At 38.6% G+C, this 22330-nt stretch overlaps 1 pseudogene; it reads left to right on the top strand.

The window, feature by feature from the left end:
* Positions 1-5503: 5503 nt before the first annotated feature.
* Positions 5504-14201, top strand: LOC110933721 (annotated as a pseudogene).
* Positions 14202-22330: the final 8129 nt, after the last annotated feature.

Below are 22330 nucleotides of genomic sequence, written 5' to 3'. Positions count from 1 at the left end.
GTTGCGACTCAAATGTTCACAAATCGAGACCAGCTGTTGCGACTTCGAGTCCGGTGGTTGCGACTCGAGACCTCATAGTCTCGAGTCGAGACCACACGGTTTCGACTGGACTACTTCACTTAGTTATTGAGCTGCACAAACTGCTGTTATGGACTGTGTATCATTGTTGCTGTTTAACGGTTACTGTTTAACTGTTTATATGCTAGTATAGGCCCAATAACGTATACGCTAGTATGATTTACGTGCTACGTGTTAGATACGTGTAGGACTGTACGTGACTACATGGCACTACTTGCATAAGAACCTAATAAATATTTAATGACCATAATAGGGTATGGTTGACCAACGTAACACAAGTAAATTGACTACCGAGCAAAGCAAAGGTGAGTTCACTACTTTTTACTTAAAGCATGCGTTCCCGGTGGTTGGGAAACGGAACGAAACAACTTTTCCTGGGTTGGAATTGCTTACTATCTCCTTGTGAGGGATGCGGTATTTCTATCTCCTTGTGTGGGATACGGGTAACAACAATATCCCCGGTGAGGGATACAACTTACTTTTCTTCCCTTGTTATTGGGAACCTTTAGTTAATTACTGTTTATACGGATTGCAACAAACGGCACTAAACGAAACTCTATCACTCAAGTCCCTACTACATAATACCGATTAGTCGCCGGGGCCAGGCGAACGGGTTATTAGTTGATAGCGCTATTTAGGTTTTACCAGCCTCACACCGTGCCCGCGTATGGGATCGGGCGTGAACTAATGTACTCAGGCATCCGTCAATGATGATAGAACATTGACATCGGGGCATCCTGCGGAAACGCAACGGTTACCTAGTGTTCGGTATTGGAAAAACAGTTTAGTCGCTAACTTTTGGGGTAGCTCCCCATGGCATGTATAAACGAGTAAATTGACTGGTTAAAACAAGTTTTTGGGATTAAAACTGGAAAACTGCAAACACGTGAACTCGCCAACATTATGTTGACACTCCACTGCATGCTTTGCAGGTTGCTCGATACAGCTTTGGACGGACGTTGCAATCGGATGGAGTGCGTGGTTCGTAAGTAACATGTTAATAAACTTGCGGTTTCAATTATGATAAGTTTTCTTCCCCTTTCCGCTGTGAACTTAAACTCTGTTTTGAAAAAATTAAATTAGGTCACTAATAACGCTAATGTTTATAACCATAACTAATCCGTTCAAAATAATTAGTGGCTAAGATCCTGGTCGTCACACGCCTCGCGGTAATACTCCGCGCGTGGATTTTGAGGGTGTGACAACAGAAGGCTGAACACGCCCCGTGCTCAGTGAGCACGGGGGCGTGCCCAAGTGTCAGCAGAAAAGACAAAGTTGTAGAAGCTTCCATCGCCCACCACGGGGTCGTGCTCAGCGGACACGGGGCCGTGGTCAACTATAAGATTCGCAGAATCCAGGCAAATTTTGATAGTACAGATATGCTTCTACACACGGGGTTGTGCTCAGCAGACACGGGGGCGTGGTCAACTAATGCAGACAAACTGCAATTAATGAAGAAAGAGAGGAGGATGGACATGGGGCGGTGCCCAACGGACACGGGGCCGCGCCCGAGCCTCTGTTCAGCCTATAAATAGGAGTGCTTGGATCACTTGAAACTCATCCCTTGGCACACCACCTCTCTCACACTTCACCCACCACCATCACAACACCATCATCCACCACCATCATCCATTGTCCATCATAGAGTGTGTGAGTCGTCTCGGGATCCAAGATTGATCATAATAGTTCTTGACAATCAAAGACCATGTTTGCCTAAGTCTCTTACATCACTTGGTGAAGACAAGTGTCTAGTGTAATACTTTTTATTTTTAATCTTTTCGCACTTTTTACTTGGTTATGTATTAATGACTTTAATAACTAGTTTCTTATGTTGAAGGTGATTCTTCCTTATCGTTTGTCCGTGGTGTCTTGGCATTATTTTACTGTCTATATAAAATAAAAGATTTTCACCATTCATATCACCACGGTCTATATGGAGCTATGTTGGCTACCTGGTCGGGGGTTAAGAGAACAGTTTGGTAAGAGTCTTGCCATTGTTCAGTGTATAGATCCTGCAAAGGACCTATGTCAAATTTAGTAGGACCTCCTTCAATACCCACCCGTATTGGATGGCGGGGGTCCAAACTCTTTGATCCCCTCATAAGTTAAACTACTATTAATATTTTAACCCGGCTACTTAGGACTGTATCCCTGCTGACTCAGACTACTTAGCCGAGGGTAACGTCACCTTCAAAGAGGGGCCTACCACAATATGCATTAATAACTTAATTAATTATCTTTCAATAATCCAACCCTTTAGGATTGTATCCTTGCTGACTCAAACTACTAGGTTGAGGGTAACGTCACCTTCAAAAGAGGGGCCTACTACAATAACTAAGATAATCTCTTAAAAAGTGCAAAAGTGCGGAAATAATCAAAGGTTACACTATACACGCGTCGGAGCCAAGTGATTCGTCTTGTCTATCTGTTTTTATTTTTATTTTATTTTTCAGCATTTTAGTTAGTTTTTATTTTTCTAGTTTAAAACTTGTTTCTAAAATTTTGATTTGATTAGACGTTGATAATAAACCGGTACTAAAAGCTCTTGTGTCCTTGGACGACCTCGGTATCTTGCCAACACTATACTACGCTCACGATGGGTGCACTTGCCCATGTGTGTGTTTGGTGTTAGTAAAATATCGTGTTTTATAAATTTAAAACTTGACTAACGTGTAAAAAGGGCTTAAAATATACTTAATTCCATATACACACCAACCCGCATCAAAAACAATATATCTTTTCAAGTTCATGTCTTTCTTGGGAATGATTTATAAATCTCTAACATTTTCATTCTCTCATCTTGCTAGATTATGTTTTTAATAATCATCTAGCAAGATCATATGATGATCTACATTATTTACACAACCCACCAATCATCAAGTATCATAACAACACTAAACAACATGATTTCCTTAAGTTTTCTTATAATTTCAAGCTTATGTTCATGTTTCATGATTATGTTCTTTAGTGTTCTTCATGTTTAACCTTATGTAATGTCTTTTATCCACTTAGAATAGAAGTAAAATGAAGAGTAGAAGATCTTACAACTAGCTCATGGCTAAGGACGATCAAGTGTAGAATTGAAGTGTATAAAAGCAATCGGTGAGGGTCCTTCAACTTCCGAAAGCTCCAAGCTTCCTAACTTGGCTCCTTACACCTTGTGTACACCATAGAATGGATGAACATGACTTGAAAATGGTGGTGTTGTGGAGGTTGTATGTGGCCGTGAGGTGAGGGAGGAAGAAGAAGAGATGTGTGGTGTTGTGAAGTGAGGTAATGAATGAGCACTTATCTTCTTATAAACCATCTTATAGTTTTACCCAAAAGTTAATGTGTCTAATAAGTACACTACAAGATCTTAAGCAATCCAAGGAAGATCAAATAAAATCAAGGGAAGATTAGGCAAATCTTGGGGTGGGGCCACACCTTGTGGCCGTGAACATGAGGGGGGGGGGGTATTTGGTTAGTTTGAATGATAAGTTAAGCATAATGGTTGAAATCCAAGTATAATGTTTAGTGTTTATGTGTATCATGCATCATATAGTGTGTTAGGGTGCTCGGGGGTCATAACTAGCTCAAAAACATTAAAACAATGCTTCTTGTATAATTTTGGTGTTTCAGGTAGTGTCCGGTTATTCGGTTAGATACCGGTTCGTTAAAGTGTCAAATTACTCCGTTTAGTGATCTTTATGTACCCTTTTTTGACACTTTTAATTCCCGACACTTAGGAAAGCATTCAGGACCATTTTACCATATTTTTGCATGTTACTAGTTTGTAAAATGCTGAATTTTGCTGATTTATGCAGAATTCTGCACTTTATGTGGGTTTTGGGCACTTCCCGGCACTTAAACTATCACCTAGTGAAGCAGTTTTGTGGTCCTTACTTCCGTACACTCTACACTAGTGTAATACTTAGTTTCTGGCTCTCACTGGGTCTCAAAACAACGTCTGTCTATGTACTAAACTCCGTCCGCATTTTCCAGGTTTGTTTGTTAACTGTGCTAACTGTGCTTTGTGCATCATTTATGTCAATATGTTTGCATGCAGTCAATAATGTGTCGTTTGCAATATATGATGCACATGTAAGTATACTGCGGTAAATAGAAAGCAATTCAAGTCATAAATTGTAAATCGGCACAGTCATTAAGCACTAATCATCATTTAATAATTGTATGGATGCATGCAAATTTGACAGTTGTCACAAAAATATACCGAGATAGACCCATTGGGGCATTAGTTTCGTGCCATAAGCTAATGTGGGTCCTTACATATGTAACAAACAATATTTCTCTCATTAAGAGGATATAATGATAAATGGGATTACTTCCTTATGCTTCATTAATTAGAAGCCTTATGAAGGTTCGAGTCTATGCTCGTTTAGATATTGCTCACATTGATGAACATTAGATCACTCTAGATTATTATGAAGCATCTTACAATATCTTTAAGAAATGAGAAAGACTATAAGAAGAGGTTGATTATTCTTACCTTGATTTTATGATGTTCAAAAGAAACTAAAAGTCAATTTGGGGTAATCCTTATGTCTCCGGACAAATCTATCTCATGGAGGAGTCATGAGAAACTGTGAACAACAACCTAAATTATAATGACATAATATGTTGTTAATTAACAACGCAGTTGTCACTAAATGTTGTTGAAATTTTATCAGTGGACTCATAAACTTATTAATTCCATATAAATACTATATTGAAGACTTACTGTGAAAAGTCAGCTACCTTATTTCCTCGAACAGTAACAGTTCGAGAGGTGCTGCATTAAACTTCGATACAAAATTATTGTTCGTTTATGAACAAGAAGAGGAACCTAAATACTTGTATCGAATACATTTACATTCAGGATATGCTTGCGGATCCGAAAACTAAGGTCTATACCCAAAGTCTTTTTAAGAGCTCATAATAAAGACGGGCTTTACTAAAGGCCTTACATAATAGCATATCGTACATATGAATAATTAGTTATTATTTTTCCTCAATTACACAATTTGTTTGTCTATAAATACGTATGTGCACCTGATGACGTATAGACAAGAATTATACAAATTAATTTCAAAGGGCTTACCTCAGTCATTTTGGTCTTAAATTTACGTATGTTTTGATTTGGGGTTGTAACGTGATTAATGGGGGTCTTGAGTTGACAATAACTCAATGACTATATTTTTCTGTTGCAATTTCAATTTGAAACATTGATTAATGTTTAAACTCGGCCAAACTTACTCATACTTATCACAAATGATCATTCGGCCAAGTGGGAGAATGTTAGAAATAATCCGTTGATGTGGCCTTACAGATCATTTTGTAACATTACCAATATGACATAACTAGTCCCTGACAATTACTTGATGGTAGTAATTGTAAATATTGATTAGTTCAAGGGGCAATTATGATTTCCCTTTAGGTACCATTGATGGCGGTGGTCGACGGCGGCGTTCGCCACCGGACGTCGGAAGGACCTTATAGTGGCGGTGGTGCGGATAACAGCTCAGAACAGAAAGCGATGGCAGTAGAACTCACCCCTTTGGTCTCGTGATATATTCGGTCAGTTTCCGGTTGTGCAAAACTAATTGTATTGGTGTTGAATTATGAATCTTGGTTATACATTGTGAGCTAACTGATACATATACATGAGATCGGTATGCGAAAGTTTGTTGTGCTGAGCCTCGGTTTATTATAAATCTATGAAATTGTTTTGTATATTTGTGATTCATGGCCAGTAGTATGTTTATTTGAAGTCCTAGGTGATTTTTAATTATATCTGTAGTATGTGGTAGTTAATATCAGTAGTATACATGAATTGCACAATTATTTATTGACTGTTCGTTTAGAGGTGGGAGTTGTTTGAAGATATTAAACTATAAACTGTGTTGAAATGTTCACTGAAGTAATGTGTATTCGACTGATACTTACGATGATGATATGACTTTATTTATAAAATGCTACATACGTGATTTGGGTAATTTAATATTGAGTTTGGAGGTAATTGGTGGTGGTGATATCTAACTGATGGTTTTGTTCGAGTGTTTATCTGTGTGAACTGTTTGGGTGTTAAGAAATCAGTTAGAATTATTTAGATTAGATTGATTTGGACAAATAAAATGAAGAAGATGATTGGAGTAGATCCGTTTTGAAATATGAGCATGATAAAATATTTGTTTGATGATAGAAATATTTGAAATATGATGGTTGGATCTGAATTTAGGAATGTACAGCATATGGAACATGTTAATAAAAATTCATTGGATAGTACGTGCTGATGAAACCTGATTGGGTAGTACCATTCGGAGGATTCTAGAAACATTTGCATAGTTGCGAGTCGAGACCTTATGGTTACGACTCGAGACCTCTCAGAGACCACTCGAAAACGGGAAAGCAACAGGAGACTCGAGACCGGGTAGGTTGCGACTCGAGATCTCCTGATCTTGACTCGAGACCTGACTCGAGACCCCTCCGGTTGCGACTCAAATGTTCACAAATCGAGACCAGCTGTTGCGACTTCGAGTCCGGTGGTTGCGACTCGAGACCTCATAGTCTCGAGTCGAGACCACACGGTTTCGACTGGACTACTTCACTTAGTTATTGAGCTGCACAAACTGCTGTTATGGACTGTGTATCATTGTTGCTGTTTAACGGTTACTGTTTAACTGTTTATATGCTAGTATAGGCCCAATAACGTATACGCTAGTATGATTTACGTGCTACGTGTTAGATACGTGTAGGACTGTACGTGACTACATGGCACTACTTGCATAAGAACCTAATAAATATTTAATGACCATAATAGGGTATGGTTGACCAACGTAACACAAGTAAATTGACTACCGAGCAAAGCAAAGGTGAGTTCACTACTTTTTACTTAAAGCATGCGTTCCCGGTGGTTGGGAAACGGAACGAAACAACTTTTCCTGGGTTGGAATTGCTTACTATCTCCTTGTGAGGGATGCGGTATTTCTATCTCCTTGTGTGGGATACGGGTAACAACAATATCCCCGGTGAGGGATACAACTTACTTTTCTTCCCTTGTTATTGGGAACCTTTAGTTAATTACTGTTTATACGGATTGCAACAAACGGCACTAAACGAAACTCTATCACTCAAGTCCCTACTACATAATACCGATTAGTCGCCGGGGCCAGGCGAACGGGTTATTAGTTGATAGCGCTATTTAGGTTTTACCAGCCTCACACCGTGCCCGCGTATGGGATCGGGCGTGAACTAATGTACTCAGGCATCCGTCAATGATGATAGAACATTGACATCGGGGCATCCTGCGGAAACGCAACGGTTACCTAGTGTTCGGTATTGGAAAAACAGTTTAGTCGCTAACTTTTGGGGTAGCTCCCCATGGCATGTATAAACGAGTAAATTGACTGGTTAAAACAAGTTTTTGGGATTAAAACTGGAAAACTGCAAACACGTGAACTCGCCAACATTATGTTGACACTCCACTGCATGCTTTGCAGGTTGCTCGATACAGCTTTGGACGGACGTTGCAATCGGATGGAGTGTGTGGTTCGTAAGTAACATGTTAATAAACTTGCGGTTTCAATTATGATAAGTTTTCTTCCCCTTTCCGCTGTGAACTTAAACTCTGTTTTGAAAAAATTAAATTAGGTCACTAATTACGCTAATGTTTATAACCATAACTAATCCGTTCAAAATAATTAGTGGCTAAGATCCTGGTCATCACACGCCTCGCGGTAATACTCCGCGCGTGGATTTTGAGGGTGTGACAACAGAAGGCTGAACACGCCCCGTGCTCAGTGTGCACGGGGGCGTGCCCAAGTGTCAGCAGAAAAGACAAAGTTGTAGAAGCTTCCATCGCCCACCACGGGGTCGTGCTCAGCGGACACGGGGCCGTGGTCAACTATAAGATTCGCAGAATCCAGGCAAATTTTGATAGTACAGATATGCTTCTGCACACGGGGTTGTGCTCAGCAGACACGGGGGCGTGGTCAACTAATGCAGACAAACTGCAATTAATGAAGAAAGAGAGGAGGATGGACATGGGGCGGTGCCCAACGGACACGGGGCCGCGCCCGAGCCTCTGTTCAGCCTATAAATAGGAGTGCTTGGATCACTTGAAACTCATCCCTTGGCACACCACCTCTCTCACACTTCACCCACCACCATCACAACACCATCATCCACCACCATCATCCATTGTCCATCATAGAGTGTGTGAGTCGTCTCGGGATCCAAGATTGATCATAATAGTTCTTGACAATCAAAGACCATGTTTGCCTAAGTCTCTTACATCACTTGGTGAAGACAAGTGTCTAGTGTAATACTTTTTATTTTTAATCTTTTCGCACTTTTTACTTGGTTATGTATTAATGACTTTAATAACTAGTTTCTTATGTTGAAGGTGATTCTTCCTTATCGTTTGTCCGTGGTGTCTTGGCATTATTTTACTGTCTATATAAAATAAAAGATTTTCACCATTCATATCTCCACGGTCTATATGGAGCTATGTTGGCTACCTGGTCGGGGGTTAAGAGAACAGTTTGGTAAGAGTCTTGCCATTGTTCAGTGTATAGATCCTGCAAAGGACCTATGTCAAATTTAGTAGGACCTCCTTCAATACCCACCCGTATTGGATGGCGGGGGTCCAAACTCTTTGATCCCCTCATAAGTTAAACTACTATTAATATTTTAACCCGGCTACTTAGGACTGTATCCCTGCTGACTCAGACTACTTAGCCGAGGGTAACGTCACCTTCAAAGAGGGGCCTACCACAATATGCATTAATAACTTAATTAATTATCTTTCAATAATCCAACCCTTTAGGATTGTATCCTTGTTGACTCAAACTACTAGGTTGAGGGTAACGTCACCTTCAAAAGAGGGGCCTACTACAATAACTAAGATAATCTCTTAAAAAGTGCAAAAGTGCGGAAATAATCAAAGGTTACACTATACACGCGTCGGAGCCAAGTGATTCGTCTTGTCTATCTGTTTTTATTTTTATTTTATTTTTCAGCATTTTAGTTAGTTTTTATTTTTCTAGTTTAAAACTTGTTTCTAAAATTTTGATTTGATTAGACGTTGATAATAAACCGGTACTAAAAGCTCTTGTGTCCTTGGACGACCTCGGTATCTTGCCAACACTATACTACGCTCACGATGGGTGCACTTGCCCATGTGTGTGTTTGGTGTTAGTAAAATATCGTGTTTTATAAATTTAAAACTTGACTAACGTGTAAAAAGGGCTTAAAATATACTTAATTCCATATACACACCAACCCGCATTAAAAACAATATATCTTTTCAAGTTCATGTCTTTCTTGGGAATGATTTATAAATCTCTAACATTTTCATTCTCTCATCTTGCTAGATTATGTTTTTAATAATCATCTAGCAAGATCATATGATGATCTACATTATTTACACAACCCACCAATCATCAAGTATCATAACAACACTAAACAACATGATTTCCTTAAGTTTTCTTATAATTTCAAGCTTATGTTCATGTTTCATGATTATGTTCTTTAGTGTTCTTCATGTTTAACCTTATGTAATGTCTTTTATCCACTTAGAATAGAAGTAAAATGAAGAGTAGAAGATCTTACAACTAGCTCATGGCTAAGGACGATCAAGTGTAGAATTGAAGTGTATAAAAGCAATCGGTGAGGGTCCTTCAACTTCCGAAAGCTCCAAGCTTCCTAACTTGGCTCCTTACACCTTGTGTACACCATAGAATGGATGAACATGACTTGAAAATGGTGGTGTTGTGGAGGTTGTATGTGGCCGTGAGGTGAGGGAGGAAGAAGAAGAGATGTGTGGTGTTGTGAAGTGAGGTAATGAATGAGCACTTATCTTCTTATAAACCATCTTATAGTTTTACCCAAAAGTTAATGTGTCTAATAAGTACACTACAAGATCTTAAGCAATCCAAGGAAGATCAAATAAAATCAAGGGAAGATTAGGCAAATCTTGGGGTGGGGCCACACCTTGTGGCCGTGAACATGAGGGGGGGGGGGTATTTGGTTAGTTTGAATGATAAGTTAAGCATAATGGTTGAAATCCAAGTATAATGTTTAGTGTTTATGTGTATCATGCATCATATAGTGTGTTAGGGTGCTCGGGGGTCATAACTAGCTCAAAAACATTAAAACAATGCTTCTTGTATAATTTTGGTGTTTCAGGTAGTGTCCGGTTATTCGGTTAGATACCGGTTCGTTAAAGTGTCAAATTACTCCGTTTAGTGATCTTTATGTACCCTTTTTTGACACTTTTAATTCCCGACACTTAGGAAAGCATTCAGGACCATTTTACCATATTTTTGCATGTTACTAGTTTGTAAAATGCTGAATTTTGCTGATTTATGCAGAATTCTGCACTTTATGTGGGTTTTGGGCACTTCCCGGCACTTAAACTATCACCTAGTGAAGCAGTTTTGTGGTCCTTACTTCCGTACACTCTACACTAGTGTAATACTTAGTTTCTGGCTCTCACTGGGTCTCAAAACAACGTCTGTCTATGTACTAAACTCCGTCCGCATTTTCCAGGTTTGTCTGTTAACTGTGCTAACTGTGCTTTGTGCATCATTTATGTCAATATGTTTGCATGCAGTCAATAATGTGTCGTTTGCAATATATGATGCACATGTAAGTATACTGCGGTAAACAGAAAGTAATTCAAGTCATAAATTGTAAATCGGCACAGTCATTAAGCACTAATCATCATTTAATAATTGTATGGATGCATGCAAATTTGACAGTTGTCACAAAAATATACCGAGATAGACCCATTGGGGCATTAGTTTCGTGCCATAAGCTAATGTGGGTCCTTACATATGTAACAAACAATATTTCTCTCATTAAGAGGATATAATGATAAATGGGATTACTTCCTTATGCTTCATTAATTAGAAGCCTTATGAAGGTTCGAGTCTATGCTCGTTTAGATATTGCTCACATTGATGAACATTAGATCACTCTAGATTATTATGAAGCATCTTACAATATCTTTAAGAAATGAGAAAGACTATAAGAAGAGGTTGATTATTCTTACCTTGATTTTATGATGTTCAAAAGAAACTAAAAGTCAATTTGGGGTAATCCTTATGTCTCCGGACAAATCTATCTCATGGAGGAGTCATGAGAAACTGTGAACAACAACCTAAATTATAATGACATAATATGTTGTTAATTAACAACGCAGTTGTCACTAAATGTTGTTGAAATTTTATCAGTGGACTCATAAACTTATTAATTCCATATAAATACTATATTGAAGACTTACTGTGAAAAGTCAGCTACCTTATTTCCTCGAACAGTAACAGTTCGAGAGGTGCTGCATTAAACTTCGATACAAAATTATTGTTCGTTTATGAACAAGAAGAGGAACCTAAATACTTGTATCGAATACATTTACATTCAGGATATGCTTGCGGATCCGAAAACTAAGGTCTATACCCAAAGTCTTTTTAAGAGCTCATAATAAAGACGGGCTTTACTAAAGGCCTTACATAATAGCATATCGTACATATGAATAATTAGTTATTATTTTTCCTCAATTACACAATTTGTTTGTCTATAAATACGTATGTGCACCTGATGACGTATAGACAAGAATTATACAAATTAATTTCAAAGGGCTTACCTCAGTCATTTTGGTCTTAAATTTACGTATGTTTTGATTTGGGGTTGTGACGTGATTAATGGGGGTCTTGAGTTGACAATAACTCAATGACTATATTTTTCTGTTGCAATTTCAATTTGAAACATTGATTAATGTTTAAACTTGGCCAAACTTACTCATACTTATCACAAATGATCATTCGGCCAAGTGGGAGAATGTTAGAAATAACCCGTTGATGTGGCCTTACAGATCATTTTGTAACATTACCAATATGACATAACTAGTCCCTGACAATTACTTGATGGTAGTAATTGTAAATATTGATTAGTTCAAGGGGCAATTATAATTTCCCTTTAGGTACCATTGACAGAGAATACATAGAGTTTTTTAAAACGGATCACTATTCATGACCATTATTCATTGATCCATTATATATTGATGATAAGTGGTGATAAAAAAACTCTGTTAGAACACCAATACAAAATTTTCTCTAGTGTGATCCATCAACACAAGGTACCAAAAAGGGAATCATGGCTTCGTCTTTATCCTCAAAGATAATCATCCCTCCAAGTAAGTATCTCTAACTTGGTATCTATACCTAGATCATGATTGAATAAACATGACTAGGGTTCTATGTTTTTAAACCCATGTTTAAAGATATAATCAATATCCATTCCTCGTAATGATTCGGCTTGAATATTCTCTGGTTTAAGTGCTTCATGCTGAGCCTCATGAATCTATGAATCTGAGAAGTAAAGTTAGTTTGTATGGTCATTTCTAAGGCTCGCACCCTTAGAGGTTTCGCATGTTCTTTGTGGCTCAAGGCGTCCGCCACAACGTTCGCCTTGCCCAAGTGATACTTTATCTTGCAGTCGTAATCGTTCAGTAACTTGATCCATCGTCGTTGCCACATATTTAATTCTTTCTGATCAAATATGCGTTGGAGACTTGTTGGTCCCCTTTTACGATCCTGTTCGAATGATTCAACTTTCTTGGCTCGTAGAGACGGGTGTTTATGAAGTATCTAAACATTCAAAGAATAAAAATAGAGACAGTGAGATTTCTTCAATGATTAACTCTTATAAAATAAATGTATCGTTCTATGAACATAAGAATTAATCTTTGTTTGGCGGAATCAAACAAAGAAGAAGGAGTCGATCTGAGAATAAACTTGAATCTTGAATGTCACCCCCTGGGCCAAACCAGGGCGTAAACTCACACAAAAACTCTATAAGAAAAATTTACCTTACAAGACACGCATAATTCCTACGAAGGAATTATGTATTTATAGAGATTTCCATGTGCCTATCTCAAATGTGATTGTTTGATAGGATATTGGTATGTGTGCCCATCCATTATTTAATGTGGCTTATCTTATTTTTGTCACCAACTTGTTCCTTTTGGGTTTCTAATGAAAGCTTCATATTTGAGATATTCTTTTTCTTTTCTTATGTAAGCTTTTTCATAAGAAAAGTTTCATTTTCTTTTCTGATGTAAACTTTTCATATTGAAATATTTTTTTTTCTTATGAAAGCTTTAGTGCTTCTGGGACGGTTAATCGGTCGGTTCATGTTGACGGAATTAATTCTAAGTAACCTGAACAATTTTCAACAACAAATATAATAAAGTTTCCTAACATTCACCCCCTATTTGTTGTTCAAAATACAAACAATGCATTTAAACTTGATGTGCACAAGGAGAATAATTTACAAAGAACACCTAAGACACCACGTGATCCATTTCCTAAAGTGGATCGATCCGATTATGAGTCCAGAGTTGAATCACTTCCAAGGGAGTTGCTGGTAATCCACATTTCATATCTATTTACTATTGATCGGTAAACATGACTCATTTTTCTGTAACTTGTGATTCAAGGTCAAGATACTTTGCCACCTACACCATGATCATCATTGAGTAGTTTTCCATGTCTTTGAGAGAGTCAGAAAAGCTGTGAGTTTTGTCTTAATCTCGAATTCATTTTTGTTTCTTACGTGTCACCAAAGGTTAATCAGTTACATATAAGAAAAGTTTCAAAAGTTGGTTTGAATATCCATGCTTCAGGTTGTGATAGCTCACCAGTTCTATTTCAACTACACTACGCCAGATCGGTCTCGACAAGAAATATCGTGCACAGCAACGCCACAACCTACCGAACAATGGCCTTTTGTGAGGTTAGCATAAGAATTTTATTATTTCTTTTGGAAAATTATCATGTTGTTTAATGATCTAACGGCGTTATATTAAATGTTTAACATGAAGGGAGAGGGTAAAAGCAAAGATTTCAAACTACCCATCACTCCAAAAGCACCAAGGCATGGACCCCGTCCTCCGTCCCGCATTAAGCTAACAGAAATGCGTCAAATTGCACCAGTTTTGTTTCAAGAATCGGCGTTTCACCCTAGCTACATTGTTCCGTCTTTAATATCGAAAACGTTATGCAAATCATTCCAACCGTGTGTTATTCTATGATGAAGAGCTTAAGCTTTGCCAGGCTGTTGCTCATAATAAACTTCTTTAGTCTTCATTTCAGTCTTTTATTTTTGTTCATTTTAGAGTTTTTATAGGCTCGATTTTGTTTGAATATTGTCTTATTTTGAGATATGAATTGCTTTAGATTTGTTTAGGATTATTAAAAACAAACTTTAATCCTCTAATGCTTCCTAGCTAGGTTTAGGCGGGAAAAAAATCGGGTCACGTTTACTTGACACAAAATGCTGTCACATAACCTCTTTCTACACGAAACAAATGGAGATTGACAGATTTCGGTACATGCCTATTGTTGTTCAGATATAACTTCTGACCAAAGGGTTGTCATCCTGGGGAGTCGACACTCTTAGGTCCAACTTGAACACTGAACCCGCCCTCAACCACCAGACATTCTATTTGCACTAAGGTTAGTTCAATTCATAACCTAAGTACCAAAATCAATTTGTTCATTTGAAATCCAATTTCTTTGATTCTTGATCTGCAAATGGGGTGATTCATTTTGGTGTCCACGGCAACCGCAAGCTTTCGTGTTCTACTGTCACCATTGTCCGATTCTTCGATTTGTTGCTGCTCATCTGTTGAGGTATGGATTTCCGGTCCGATTGCGAATATAGCTATGGTGATTATTAGTGGAGTTGCTAATACATCATTTTAGAGAACAAACATTGATTTAACAAGAGAAGTTCTTTTATGTTTGATTTCATATTTGCAATATAAAATTTGTTGATTTACATTTATGGCTTTGTTCAACATATTAGGTTCAAAATAAAAAAATTTCCAAGGAGTTTAGTTGGAAAGATGAAGGTATGCTTAAAAGAACAACCCCAAGCGGAAGGCATTAGTTTTGAGATGATGCCAAGTATGTGTGCTTTCATATGTTCATTATACATATTTTTTGCTTTTTCTAAATTTTTAAATAATTGTAGTAAGGGTTTTTATTGGTTTTTTAGGTGATGGGAGTGCTCTTGTCATTTCTAGGATCTCTAGATGTTTAGGATTTTGGTTATTTTTTAGCTTAATGTTGTAGAATTTGTGCTTCTGGTCCCTTGGTGATTTATGAAATTGGGTAAGCTCTTTTTTTAGTATCTCTTTTAAAGCATTCTTGAGTTTTGCTTAGTCATTCTTAATTCAATGTGTGTTCTACATCCAAACAAATATACAATTGAAGTGAGATCAATTTACCAGTTATATGCAGTTTTATGCAGACTGATGTTTGTCAAAAAAGTCGTTTGGCTGAAACACTTTCCACTAACTTTGTTTTTTTGTGATTCTTCTGTCAAAGTAGGCAACACTAACTGCATTACCTACACTTGGACCTGGGTTATATTTTGGTACACTTGAAAGGGCAACTTCATTTATCACGGATGACCTTTGGTATGGCAACTTTGTTGGCCTTATTATGGGATGAAATTGTGTCTTCTATTGATACACAACGCTTTTCAAAGTCACAGGTGGTGATAATTACCATCACATCTATGATGGTTCTGTGGTATCAAGATTTGTCTAAAACAATAGTTAAAATAATCTCACTAATGCTGATATTAAATTTAAATTTAAGGTAGGGTCATTATGGCAGGGATCTATAGCCACCGTAACTATTACCACTAATCCAACCATAGAAGCGCTCAGTAGTATTGCCAACATGTAAAAACCATGAACTCTTAATCCTCCTTTATTAGAAAAAATTGCACAAAAAGGTGGTGTTCAAAAACCCTCTTGATGACAACAATAAACTAAACTATTTATTGTTTATGAAGTTATAAAAATATATTTTGATTTATATACGCATTATATGTAAATGGCCCTTATAGTTGGAGTAAAAAACAATTACCATTGCCTTCCTAAGGTCGGTCACTTGAAAGGAAAAAACGGAAAATCACTTCTCTACCCATTTTAACCAACCATTTTCAGAAAAATAGCCTTTTGACGAAAAGTATTACATGCATTTTGAATTCCAATAGTATTAGCATTGACCATATTTTTATTATCTGTAACTCCTCTTTATATTGATCAATCCAAATGAATTCGCTCCCTAGGTTAGGCTAGCCCCATAGTAGCAAAAGTTTGACCATAGTGACACGAGATTCATGTATTTTAAACTTTTCCATGCTATTTTGTTTTTTTTTTTTTTTGGATTTCTATACTGACTATTGGTACTAGACCAATACCGTAATATCACGAAACGACTGATAAACTAATGGTAAACGTGTATCCTATTGTAAATCGCCACTCCCGTCGCATCGCGCAAATGTCAGTGTTTTCTTTTCTTAAATGTTATTTACATAGTTACTGTTATGGCTGGTTTTCTGCTTATGTATCCTGAACAATATACTGATTATGTTTCTTTTGTTGCGATCAGGATACCGGGTCAGGATATTGGTAACATCCTGATACAGTATCCTGGTAGTAACTAATTAATTCACGTGCAGATTATTGGAACAAGTCTATAACGTTCAAGTGGACTTCTTCTCCTTGAGACTCGGGCAAATCTGTTGAATTATTGATGTTGAAGTCGGAAGACGTGGACTACAACGTTCATAAAGGGAATATTCCATTTATCCCGGATTTATAGGCTAGTTAGTTAGTTTCATTTTACTATTAATAGGAGTGATCGGATCAGATAAGAACACACACAATCTCTCGAACTCTCTTTCTCTCTAGCTGCAACACTCACAACACACTTACACTTGTATTCGAAATGCATTGTAACACTTAGTTGATCCGCATCATATCCTGCACTGTATCCTGACATTTGAAGTAATAAGAAGAACAAGGCAGTTGCGATTGTCAGCTCCCGAGGTTTTGTGCCGGCGATCTAGATTGATCAAGGGCTTTCCTCGTACATCCCGTGTCACCCTTTACATTTTTGCTCATTGTTTGATTGTAGATACAGCTCGATATCCTGAGTTGTATCCTGAAAACTGTTTTTGCAAACAACTTAATTATCATACTTTCAATACACATTCTTAGCACACTACCTCACTTAACTAATTTGATCACTTAATTGCTTCGATAATTTTTACCAAAACAATTTGGCGCCAACCGTGGGGCAAGTGGTGCTATTTCTACTAAAAACTTTTGCAAAATCATTACTTGGTTTTCTACTTTCAAAACTTTTTGCTACCCTATTTTCAATGGCCTTGAGATCAAACATGAGCTCTTCCACCGTGTCTTCTACAACCTCTACAACAATTGGTTCGGTACTTCCACCACCTCCTCCGAGAACGCAAGCCTCTTCACAAGGAACTGAAATTCATGTGGCTCGAGATGTTATCCCCGCTCGCAACATTCAGGGGTCTGCTCCTGTTTTCGCCTCTAATGAAGAAATTCTAACTTTGTTTGGTAGTGTCCAGGAACAGATGAGGCAACAGCAGGAGACCAGCTAAATGCTGATGAGAGAGATACAACTCTTGAAATCCAGCTCAAGCAGGCCCGCTGAGGATGCTGTCACTCACTTGCAACCCAGAGCCTTGAACTTTAGTTCTGAAGTATACACTGAGGATAACAAGGGGAATATTGTGCCTAGCCATTCTCAGAATCATACTCCTGAGATACCCTCTTCAGTTAGGGTGTCAACTGTGAGAAGCTCGGGATATGCTTCAGGATATGGCCAGAATCCTCAGACTGCTAACGTATCTAATAATAATAATACTCTTGCTACTAATGGTATTGGATCTTTGTAGGATGCCGGTATAACATCAGCATTTTCTAGGGAGCTTCAGAAATTGAAGGAAATGATATCCAGTATACCTGGGGTGGTCCAGCCAATTCCAGAAGTATCCCAAGACAGCCACAGGATATCCTGATTTGCATATCCTATTTGTGATGCTGAAATCCCAAAAAGATTTCAGACCCCTAACATGAAGCTCTATGACGGAACTACGGATCCTGAAGAGCATATTTCCCAGTATAGAGAAAGGATGGAAATCAACCATATCCCTCCGGATCTCAAGGAAGTATGCCTATGCAAGGGTTTTGGTTCTACCTTAACATGATCAGCCTTAAAATGGCTCTTAAACGTTCCCCCTCACTCAATTACATCATTTGCTCATTTAGTGAATTTATTTAATAGTCTATTTTCTTGCAGTCGAAGTTTTGAAAAACTAACCAGTGATCTCTACAGGATAACTCAAGGACCTCAGGAATCCCTGAGAGATTATGTGAACAAGTTTAGCCGTGAATCCTTAGATATCCCGCATCTTGATGTTGCAACAGCTGTGCAGGCTTTCAAGATAGGATTGCAGAAAGATTCTCAATTTTACCAGGTGTTAGGGGAGGATTTTCTAACAATTAGTGATCCTTATTTGCTATCCTAATAATGATCCTTACTTCTGTGACAGATAGTGATCCTCAGAAGAGCTTCAGGATCAGGATCATGGATCACCCTAAGGATCCTCATACTAACGATTGGCTGTTTGTGTTTACTATTGTTTTGCAGGAGTATTGAGCTTGACTTGGTCTTGGCAACGTTACTATGGAATATTCCACGGGTATTTCGCACACATTTGAATAGAAATGGACGTTGTGGAGAACGTGGGAGCATGGCACAAAAGTCGGACAATTAGTTAGCTTAGTTAGCTTTCATTTTCAAAGGGGTGACGAGCTAAATTTAGAACACTTAGCCATATTCAGTTACACACACACTCTCGTGCAATTGCAGTCTCAAAGCTTTCATTAAACACTTAACAATTCTCACACTTTCACACGAATAACCATAGTGATCCTTGTACTTAGCTCATCACAATCCGAAGTTCTAAACTTTTATTGATTTATTTGAGCTTGGTGATCTGTAGTTTCCATCACCCAAGGTTTTTTATGCCGGAGATCTTCTAAAGATCAAGGGCTTTTTCCTCGTATAAATCCGTGTGTTGTTTGTGCAATTTGCATTGAAGTGATCCTTACTATTGTTCTTCATTTCAAGCATCATACCCCGTAACTAAGAGTTTGGTTGCATTATCCTTATTAGATTTTTAACCAAAGCCGTTTGGAGCCCACCGTGGGGCAATTGGTGCTTCATCTCTAAGAAAGTATTTCTGTTGGTGATCATTCCGGTTCATTGCATACGAATATATGGCTTCATCATTGAAGAACACCTCTACTGCAATGTCTGCGGTCAATTCGTCTCAGGGCATTCCACCTTTGCCTCCACCACCTGCTGGATCTCAGAAAAATGCTGAGAAGAAACCAACTCCCATTTTCTCTAAACCTCCAACTTCTTCAGCTCCTTACACTCCCACTACTAGTGACATGTTTACTTTGATTTTGCAGATGAAGGAACATATACAGCAACAGGATAAGACCAATGATAGGATCCTCAAAGAAATCGGAGATCTCAAGAAACAGAAGAAAGCGGCAGAGGATCATTCCCCACTGGTGCCCAGATCTTTGAATTTTGACACTCCTGTGATTACTTCTCAGCCAACAGAGGCTCCAGATGTTCAATATGTGGGTGGACCAAAAGGAGTGCACTACGGTTCAGCAATAGTGACTCAGGCATCAGATTCATATTTCCAGCCAGCAGGATCCTATCCTCAGCATATGGGATCCTTCATGAATTCAGGAGCCTACTCAGGAGCGCAGCAGGTTCAAGGATCCTCCTTTGTTCCAGGATCATCCCAGGTTCAAGGATCCTCCTTTGTTCCAGGATCATCCCAGGTTCAAGGATCCTCCTTTGTTCCAGGATCATCCCAGGTTCAAGGATGCTCCTATGTTCCAGGATCATCCCAGGTTCAAGGATCCTCCTTTGTTCCAGGATCATCCCAGGTTCAAGGATCCTCCTTCGTTCCAGGATCTTCCCAGGTTCTAGGATCCTCCTTTGTTCCAGGATCATCCCAGTTTCAGGGACCCTTCCAGATGCCAGGATCCTTGAGGAGTTTGCAAATAGGAAGTTCAGATGTCCATCAGGGAGATTTTATTCCGATGCAGACCATTGCTTCAACTGGTCCCTCCATAATTCCAGAGTCCCAGCAATATGGATTTACATCCACTGCTCCTACTTTAAACCCGATGGGAGGTAACACTTTTAGTAATTCTCTTACAACTAACCATGGATTCATGCAGGATACAGGTATCAACCATGCCATGGCCAGAGAGTTGCAAAAACTGAAGGATATGATATCAAGTGTTCCAGGAGTGGTCAAACCCATCCCGGAGATTGCAGATGGAAGCCACGGGATATCTCGTTTTGCACCACCAATTTGTGATGCAAAGATACCCAAAAGATTCCATGTTCCAACTATGAAGCTGTATGATGGTTCGACGGATCCTGAGGAACACATAGCACAATACACGGAAAGGATGGAGATCAATCCAATTCCAGAAAGGTTAAAGGAAGCATGCCTATGCAAGGGATTTGGATCCACACTTACTGGATCAGCTCTCAAATGGCTGCTAAGTCTTCCCCCTTACTCTATTACCTCGTTTGCTAATCTAGTTAATTTATTCAATAATCAGTTTTCTTGTAGTAGAAAATTTGAACGGTTAACTAGTGATCTATATAGGATAACCCAGGGTCATAATGAATCATTAAGGGATTACATAACCAAATTTAGTAAAGAATCCTTAGACATTCCCAACTTGGATATAGCCACGGCTGTTGAGGCCTTCAAAATGGGATTGCTTAGGGATTCATTGTTCTATGATGATCTTGTTATGACACCATGCAGGAACCTAGATGAGGTAAGAACCCGGGCACTCAGGTTCATCCAGTTAGAGGATGACAAAAGGATCCAGGAGAGATTAGCAAGATCCTCAAAACAAGAAAAGCAAGGATCCTCGTTCAAGAACAACAAATTCAAATCCTATAACAGATCCGATAACCAGAACGTGCATGCTGTTGATCAAGAAGATGACGATGAGGATTATCCTCCAATTTCTGAATATTGTTTTTCCGTTGATAACAATGAACTAATCCTTGCGATGCAGAATCTAGGAGATAAAGCCAGATGGCCTAGAAAAAATGACAGACCGGCTGCAACCAAAGACAAATCAAAGTGGTGTGCATACCATGAGGATTTTGGACATTTAACAGAGGAATGCATTGCATTGAGAAAGGAAATTGGATACTTATTGAGCAAGGGGCATTTAAAAGAATTGCTGGGTAGAAAAAAGTCAAGGACTCAGGATCCTGAAAGGATCCCTGAGAAAGCTCCAGCCCCTCCGGCAGATGCACAAGTGATAAACTTTATTTCTGGTGGATCAGACAACTTTGGTACATCTTTCTCAGCAGCTAAAAGGCATGCAAAGGAAGCTAAAATGGATAATGGAGAAAGACATGTTCGAACATCAAGTGTCTCTGAAGGAAAAGTCATAATCTTTGATGAGGATGATCGTGTTGACATCCAGGATCCTCATCACGATGGTTTAGTTATTACTCTTTTTATTTCTAACCATTTTATCCGCAGGATCCTTATTGACGGAGGAAGCTCAGTGAACATTATCCAACTGGATGTTCTAAAGAAAATGGGTATCCCTGAATCAGATATCATACCAAGATCCTCCGTGCTCGTGGGATTTAGTGGCGAAACCAAGAACACCCTGGGGGACATTAAACTCCCAATTTATGTTGAGGGATTACATAATTATCAAAAATTTTGTGTTATTGACTGTTTATCTTGTTGTAATGTTATCCTTGGCAGGCCCTGGATACACGATATGAAGGCAGTCCCGTCTACCTACCATCAATGTGTGAAACTCCCTAGTCCTTGGGGAATAATCAAGATCGATAGTGATCAGCAGGAGGCTAAGGATTGCTACACCTCATCAATGAAAGCAGCCTCGAAATCAAGGGAGCAATAGCAATCAAAGTATCCTCCAAGGGATGTCTTGGAGGCAAGAGAGCAGGATGTGGTAGAAATCCTCATGGATCCTGATGATCCTGAATCCAAAATCTATATCGGATCAGGGATCCTTGGTAAAATGAAAGAAGATCTAGTATCCTTCCTCAAAAGAAGAAAAACTACCTTTGCATGGAAGCATGATGATGTGACAGGTATATCTAAGGATATTATCACTCATAAACTTGGCATTGACAGGTCATTCAAACCGATCCATCAAAAAAGGAGGAAGTTTGCACCAGAAAGAAATGCCATTATCCAGGAAGAGGTAGAGAAATTGCTCCGGGCAGGTATGATTAGAGAGGTCAAGTATCCAAGATGGTTG

Source organism: Helianthus annuus, chromosome 4 (genome assembly GCF_002127325.2).
Source record: "Helianthus annuus cultivar XRQ/B chromosome 4, HanXRQr2.0-SUNRISE, whole genome shotgun sequence".
NCBI classification, from domain to species: Eukaryota; Viridiplantae; Streptophyta; class Magnoliopsida; order Asterales; family Asteraceae; genus Helianthus; species Helianthus annuus.
Note: the sequence above shows the minus strand (reverse complement) of the source record. Positions and strands in the feature narration are given on the sequence as shown.